Here is an 8515-nt window from a genome sequence, read left to right as displayed (position 1 = left end):
CTTTGTTACTTGTTTTTTATTCTTTTCATTGTATCTTTTATTTTTAATTCTATCATTTTATCTTAACATAGTTTCATTTTGAATCTTTTTAGCCCTGATGAAGCCCTACAAAGTGGGGCGAAACGTTGGAAAATAAAATAGTTGTAAACTATTTTCGTTTCACTTGTGACCGCAACCCTGACCATCTTCCTACATATTTTTATGGTTTACTTTACTGGAAGCGGCTTTGGGTTTTTGTAATTGTTATTTAAAAAAATATGTGACTGTACATAAGTAGTTAACTGGTTTTTGAACGATTAACATCCGCAACTACAGAAAGGTAGAGGAGGATTTTCCTTTCCACAATGTGGCGGCGGATAAAGAGGAGTTGCTATTTAAATGTTAAATTATCGGCAACGGAGGCTTTTGGAAAGCTATCAAAAGAACATTAAAAGAAAAAAAGTTCATAAGTAGAGTTTGAAGGCAAGACTTTAGCGATTCAAGCCACGCTGCTACTGGATTGTTGAAAGCATTAAAGCCCCATAACAAAGAAGTCAAAGATATATGTAGCCTTCGAGGGGAGAGAAAATCTTTTCTGTCAGCCTTTAATTCTACTTTAGTAGAGGGGCCCGCTTGAGTTTTTAATTCAACTTTGTCTGAAGATTTCAAAATAAAGAGCCCTTATCACTGAATTCGGATATTTTAAAGATTAAGTGTGATCAGTAAGTCCCTTACCTCAAGATCGTTTAAGACCTGCTTCATAGCACAAAGTGCGTTCCAACAGTTATAAAACTCAAAATATATTTTTAATTTTACGGTGTTATAAAAAAGTGATTGTATCTGATATGACTAATATTACTCTTAAATGAGAACTTAGGAAGGGGAAATCATTTAAGTTGGACTTGATGTTGCTAACCAGACTTGGCCATAATTTCTGTTCGGTCGGCAAGTGTCTGCTCTGAGAACTTCCCAAACTGACTCCTCTTCAGAACTTGGCTAATCTGTACTTTAGCTAGGCTTAAGAATTGTTTCAACTGTTGAAACCATCATACCGCATTCGGGCCGGACTCAAATTATTAAAGTCCCCTAATTCAGTTATTCCATCGTCAGCCGAGGAGGATTACAGAGCGGATTCAATTATTTTTTCCAATTTGAAACGTCGAGTATTGCGAAAAACAAATTTAAAAAACCAGAGAGATGCCACTGAACGCTGAGACGCACCGAAACATGTTTCTGGGTTAAAGATTTTTTATTAAAAGATCCCTTTTAAACAAAAATACTGAATTATTTTAAAAAGATGTAAAATAAAAGCGTTATTTGCTATAGTAAGGTTATCCATTTTATTGAATATGGTTTGTTTTGATTGATTCCATTTAACTCAAAAGAAAAATAACCTTTTAATAAAAGACCTGGCCGTGAAAGGATTGATGAAAGGAAACAACTCCTGAGATAAAAACTTCATAAATAACCTTCACCAAAAATTTTATGAACTTAACACATCAATTACTTATTCTACTAAGTTTTTCCATGCGATGTTTTGTTTTCAACTAAGTCTTTCTCACAGGTTCCATAGGCTTAGCTAACCGGATATCCTGGGGGTGAAAAAAACAAGTATCTTAAGGATACCTCTCTCTCCTCCTCCTGATGTGACCCATCAGCATGATAAAAATAAACTTTTATATTAACCTAAGTTTAGTACCAATAACTATTTTTATTTCAAACGAAGATTTTAAGTCTTCTTCTTCTTATTGTTTTAATTTTATTTTGCGTTTTACAATTTCTGTATTTCTTTTATAAAAAGTTCTGGAGAGGGAAAAGAAGCAGCCATGTTCTGGATAATCAGGGTAAAATAATATGATATAACATTTTCCAATAGAGATCAGCTAACTTGTTTTGATGTCCAATTGAAACAAGATATCCCTCAGATCTTACCTATCTTACCTATTCCACCGTATCGAATTCTTTGGCAAAATATACTGACTCGATTGTCGAGAATTCACTTCGTTAGACAATCAAACATTAGTATAAGTTGTTAGAATGATATATTTTTTTTTAAATTATTATAAACACATGTTAATAATTTTATTTTAATAAGAGAAAACCACTGCATGGGCGCCAAATATTCCAAGAGCCTACAATTTTGATTACTTTAACAAAAACTATTCGCAACTATCAGTCAAAATTGATGATTCTGCCAGCCTTAGATGGAGAACTATAAAATGGCTTCAATTTGAAAACGTTAAAAACAATGAATTTAACATTATTAATTAAAACTATCAAAAAAGCGAAAACATTTAACAGAACATAATATAAAGTAAATTTTCTAAAATATGTATCTAGTTGAATACAAAATATGAAAGTTGTTTGCATTCAATAGTTGCTGAAATACGGTTCTTCATAAAGCAACAATTTTTTCCAAACAAGGAAAAATCAATAAATTATAAATTAATTTTGCCATATCTTATGGAAACAATTATTTCTACGAATGATGTACAGATGTCCATTACCTCATAATTGAGTAGTAGAAGTAGTAATATCCATAATATACGCACATTGTTGATTTTTGGTTGTTTAGAAAATATATTTGGTTCATGAAAACTTTATCTCAGGAACTATTATACGTACAGATGTCTCTTAGCACTCAAAATAAAGTGTTTTTTTCCGGTCTAAAACATAAAAGAATAAGTGAATTAGTGAGTGCTTTACAGTGAAAAAGTAAATAAATCGTGTTAGGTATTACCTTTTACTACCTTTGGAATTTTAAGGTTACCTGTAATGTTTATTTGTTATTTATGAAATATTCGTTCTAAATGGTACTATTTTTAAAATCTGGAGGTGAGGGGCCTCCTCGTGTTGTATCGCATAGAAGATAGAAAAAATAAAAACATTAATTAATAAAGACAATAGATAATGGTAAAATAATAAGAAAACAGTCAGAAGTCAAAAAAGAAGTGTGGGGGAGAGGGAGGGGGTGCATCAAAAGATGGAGTTATAAGGTGATGTTGATAGGGTTTTTGGAACCTTTCCTGCCCTACCACCTCGCAGGAAGGAGGGATGGGGTGATAGACTGGAATACTGGATTGAAGGAACCAGGAAAAAAAAGTTAGTTGAATGTACTGTAATTTAGTTGATAACGTTTATCTTTGTAGAAATAGTAGTTTCCCTTTTATAAGCGGAAAATGATTTACAAAATATTTATTTTTCTTTGTTTGTAAACAAATGTAGCTTTTTGAAAAACTGTATCTCCAAAACTATTGACCATAGGATCATTAGTGGAGTCATCGATTAGGACTCTTACCTACATTTAGTTTTCATTAAAGTAATTAGAAACTGTAATAACTTTTTTTTTCCTCAGAACTAAAAGTTTCCGAGTGCGGAAGGCCGCAGCAACGCGATTGAAGGCAGAACAGCGTCCAGAAGAGAAAACACAAGAAGGATGACCCGAAGATACGGCGACCAGTGAACGACAGGAAATTGGAGGGAGCCTGGGGTGATTGGCACCTCCTCCAGAGCCGCGGTAATTGCCTCCATCCCGAGCTCCTTCTGTCTCGTCAGATTACTTTTAAGTTGCTCAGCCGAGGATACGTTTTAACGGTATCAACCTCTTAATTGCAACCAATCCCAGGGTTTATCCTATCTCTTATCCCGGAGCTAGGTGGAATTGAATTCCTTATAAGTGCATAACAGTGGCAGGTGCTTAGCTCTTAATCGCCAATTACTGTTTTAACTTAACGCTCAAGTTAGTGTGTTCTCTAGTAGAGGGAGCCGTTAATGGAAAATCCGGGAATGCTAATACTGCAGTAATTTTTTTTTTTTAAAGTTCAATCGATCCTTCTTCATAAATCTACTTGAGAGAAATGGAAGTTGGGATACATTAGACATCTATCATACTTGTGGGTAGAATGAGTAGGATGCTAATGAAAAAAATAGAACCGATATGACAATATGGCTTAAATATAATTTTTGGATACATGAAATATGAGTCTTTGCATATATAAGTCGTAAAGGATACGAAGAAATCCTTCGCTAGAATTTCAAAATTGTCATTTTAATTATTAAGGGATGGGTATAGTGTTAGGTTATATAAATTTATTTCATCATCAAACGAAAATTAATAAATAGTTAATGGATAGCTAATGAATTAGTAACATACAAAAAATCAGATATTTCAAGTTTTTTCAAAATCCAGGCGTTTTTTAAATATTGCTCGATTTAACTATCTCGAGTCTCCTCTTCCCGTTTTAATCATATTTTTTAAAAAGTGATATACGACCGTCGCTCCCTTGGGGTTTTAGTAGGACAACCGGACCCGCTCGGAAGGATTACTTTTCTTTGTTCTAATCTCCTCTTATGAGATTTTTACAAGTCGTACATCTACCAACATTCCCGCTGTATGTGTTTGTATGAAAGCTGAGTAAGACTGCCACAGATTTTAATTATCCTCCCCGTTTAGGCCGCTCCCCCCAACCCTACGTTTCCCACCAACACTACGACCCCCGCCAAATCATATTCTTCAGCTTATCGCCCGGCGTAATAAGTGGAAGAATAAATGTATAGGACTAGGGATCATGAGGCGAGATCGGTAGTCAATTCCTTTACTATCCATATCGAGAATCTCATAAAACAATGCCGAACTGCACTGTGGCATCAAAAACTACGGGCAACGCACGACTACAGAATATTCTGGAAACTACTTAAGACAACCACCAAAAAGAGAAGCTCCACGATACTTCAAGACAGAGAAAAACTTCTGACAGCTGAGGAACAGGCCACAAAGTTTGCGGATCAATACGGTGATATGATCACCAAACGGACAGGGCCTCTTATTGACTTACCGACAGAGGACATTGGAAACAATTATATGTTCATACCCCGAAACAGCTTAAGGACTTCGTTGTTCCAGGGGGGATAAGGCTGCAGTCCACGACAATATTGTCAAAACAGTTACCCAAGAGAGGGACAACCCATCTGAAAGACCTCTACAACTCCTGCATCAGGCTGAGATACTTCCCGGAGGTATGGAATTAGATATCTTCTCCTGCTGCACGACTCTGATATTAATACCATGACGAAGGGTACATCCACAAAAAAGTAGATATTCTCTTGGAAAAAATACGTATCTTAGTATAACACAATGCCTAATATATACATTTTGTACACTTTATTGCCTACTGTTTACTTTTTCACAAGAATGTTTGATCTTTGAAATCGGTTTGTTTATTTATAAGTGAATTTTAATTACATCCATTTCACACTATAAGCCGGTTTATAAAAAGTTATAACATACAGCAAATAGCTTTCACGCTGCTAAACTTTTAATCAAAATAAAAAAAAAAATGTTACGCCGATATTATCATTTACGGCATTATGTCAACAGAAATATTTATAATGAATATTTTCGTATTCCAGATTGAGCATGAGATGAGAGTAGGCCTCAAAGTGGGTGGAGTTGTCAGTCAGGGTCGCATTGCGGGCCGTAGGCCTGACCCGGTTTTTGAGGGCGACCGATATAGTTCTCTAGCCCCAATATCCTGCAGGGTTGGGGCTGCCTCCAGCCTCCGAGCACTAACCTCATCCCAACAGCCAACCTCATCTCCATCTGGGTAGCAATAGCAATCATCAAAGGGGTCCTTCATTAACACCTCAGGGGCGAGAGCGGGCTCGCTAGCGCTGATCATCAAATATTGATGTGTTGGAGTAGCTAACAGTGGGTAGGATATTGAGGTGCAATAGACAATAAGAGACATATTTGATGAATACCAATCCGCCGGGGAATTAGTAATATAATGATCGATGTACTAACAAATTGGCAGGCGAAATATTTGTAAATTTTAACATAAAGAGTCAAACAAAATCTAAATTAAGTATCATTCAGGGTAAAATAAAAGTGCGAGCTAAAACAAACAGTTCTTGATCTTTCAGTAAAATATTTAAAGGCAATATTAAGGATATATTAATATTAATATTAAGCTACAAATCTGCCACCAATGAAAACTGTAAAAACAACTCCTGGAAGACGTACTAATAGAAATAAAGATACGGAACCATAAAGAGGATTTAATTTTAACTCATTAAATATTTAATAAAAACCGGATAACAATTCAATAACAATAAAGTTTAATAATAATAAACTAATAATATTAGTATATAAATACAAGTTTACAAAGTACAAGCTACAATAAAACTTTTCGTTTAATAATGTGGTATTGTATCGAGCTATTATAAGAGTTAAACGTTCAACTCAGAAATTAAATCATGTACAAAGTACAAAACATAGAGAATTACTGAATTTTATAATGATAAGGATCCATGAAGAACCCTCAGAAACGTTAAACGTTAAAAAGAAGACGTTGATTTTGAATTTTTTTTTTTTACTGCTTGAGTTCCCTTTTTTGACTGCTCAAATGCCCCTCGAATTGAGATTCGTAATATACACGTTGATCTCTTATATTCCTTTAATGAACTAATTCTATATGTCTGGCTTGGACCATGAAAAATGTATGGCCTAATTCCAAATTAAGAAAAATGAATTACAAATAAAAGTAGCAAATATGATTATTCAGAGAAAGGAAAGTAAGGTATTTATTAATATATTCTACATTATATTACAGTTAGTTAGAATAATTATTGGATTGCTAGCCACTAACAATATTTCAATTAATAAGATCAAATATTGAGGTGTAGATAGTTGACCGTAGATTAATGCTTGAAGAAGTTTGTCGGGGGGTGCGGTCAGCAAAGAACAACATAAATAAACAAAACCATATTTATTTATTTTATGCCGACGTTTCTGAGTACTAATCTTTCCCTCCTCTACGACACAACCCCTGATGAAGACCTGAAACTCAGGTCGAAACGTCGGCATAAAATAAATAAACATGGTTTTGTTTATTTATGTTGTTCTTTGCTGACCGCACCCCCCGACAAACTTCTTCAAGGAAAAGATCAAATATTATACGAATCTATAATTAATTTAAATTATATAAATCTATGTATGCAAGAACAAGACTTGTATGTATCTAACTATAATTTATGAAATGAATTAGAGTACAAATATATGCTGTGAATGATGATATAATTTATAAAAAAAATAATAAATAAAACAAACGTGGTGAGCTAAATGAAACCGTTTAAAACAGTATTGAAAATGAGAAATACGAAAATGCATTCCTCTTGAGAAATATTCCCTGTTTCCTTGCGTTGGTGGTTGATATTTTAAGAAAGGGTATATACCCAAGTTACATCATCATAAAAAAAAGAAGAATACCATCATTTAACCATAAATCATTATTTTATCAAGTGAAGCGATCAATGATAATTCGTTAAGAATGGGTTTACGAGACTGTCGATCGCTTTGTTGATGTGACCAATGCAACGAACACAACCTACCTTAAAATCACAATTTGGATTAATAATAGACATTAGTCATGCACCTAAAAAAACAAAACAATTTATAGTTATCCGCAGAAAAACACTATTTGATTAATTTTACATCACTTGTCCCTTGACAACACTTTACCATAACCATCTTTGATGGTGATCTATAATTTAGCGCAATCAATTGTATTTCTTATTTAAATATTTTTAGTTGCTCAATGGGGGGTGATGGTAGCAGCGTGGTAACGCCCTGTTTGCCAACGCTAAGGTTACGAGATCGAGTCCCTGGCCCTATCCGGGATTTTTTCAAGCATATGACAACACTCACTCAACTCCCCCTACCCCCTGGCACTCACAAAAATAGGTGTGGGAGTGACGAACCCGCCCAATGAATACCACACGTAATGAGACGAACCTCTATGGTCTGTCGCGCCAATAATAATAATAATGGAGAAGTAATTTAGCATTTGCTCAACTCTTAATATAAGTTCAGCATACGATACATTTAAACTTTATGATTCAGCTTTATAATTTATTGTATTATTTAGATTACTTTGGTTGTTATAGCTTCTAAATATTTTCTTTTATTCATATAGCATTTAAAAGTCCTGAAAGTGAAAAATAAATGAGAAACAGTTTTTTCGGAAGACAAAAAACAACAAAGTTACAGAAAATCGATTTTAATTTATTTAAAGAAGAAAATAAATAAATTAATTTCGTGAATGTGAATTAATTGTTTCATTTATTCATGAATTTCAAAATTAAATTATGGTTGAGACATAACGGTACTTAAGTCTTTAAATAGATTATTTATAAAATAATTAATTGTAAATTGTAGATATTAACGCCAGAAGATGAAAATAACATTGCTTTGCATGAATAGTGGCACATCTCAAAAACATAAGAATTTTACGATTTCACTCAGATTTCTGATCTCCAACTTGTAGCTCTGATGAAGTCTCGAAATTCTGGCCGAATCGTTGGCACTATTAAATAAGTTTTTTTCAACTTATTTGTGTTATTTCTAACCGCACCCTAAACCATTTTCTCTTCATATATATTATCCACGGTCAACTATATTCTCATCAAAACAATTTTACTTGGTATTTGTCGTATATCTAGATTGTACCAAAGACTGAAGTTACTTTTCGACAACCTT

General features: G+C 33.8%; 1 protein-coding gene across 5 annotated transcripts in view; it reads right to left on the bottom strand.

Moving 5' to 3' along the window:
• The window catches only part of LOC106686360 (uncharacterized), a 553455-nt gene that overhangs the window by 212084 nt on the left and 332856 nt on the right, over nucleotides 1–8515 (bottom strand). The gene's annotated exons all lie outside the window — the stretch shown is intronic.

The sequence above is a fragment of the Halyomorpha halys genome, unplaced genomic scaffold (assembly GCF_000696795.3).
Source record: "Halyomorpha halys isolate HHAL.00 unplaced genomic scaffold, Hhal_1.1 Scaffold35.1, whole genome shotgun sequence".
In the NCBI taxonomy this organism is placed as follows: Eukaryota; Metazoa; Arthropoda; class Insecta; order Hemiptera; family Pentatomidae; genus Halyomorpha; species Halyomorpha halys.
This window is presented reverse-complemented; position numbering and strand designations above follow the sequence as displayed.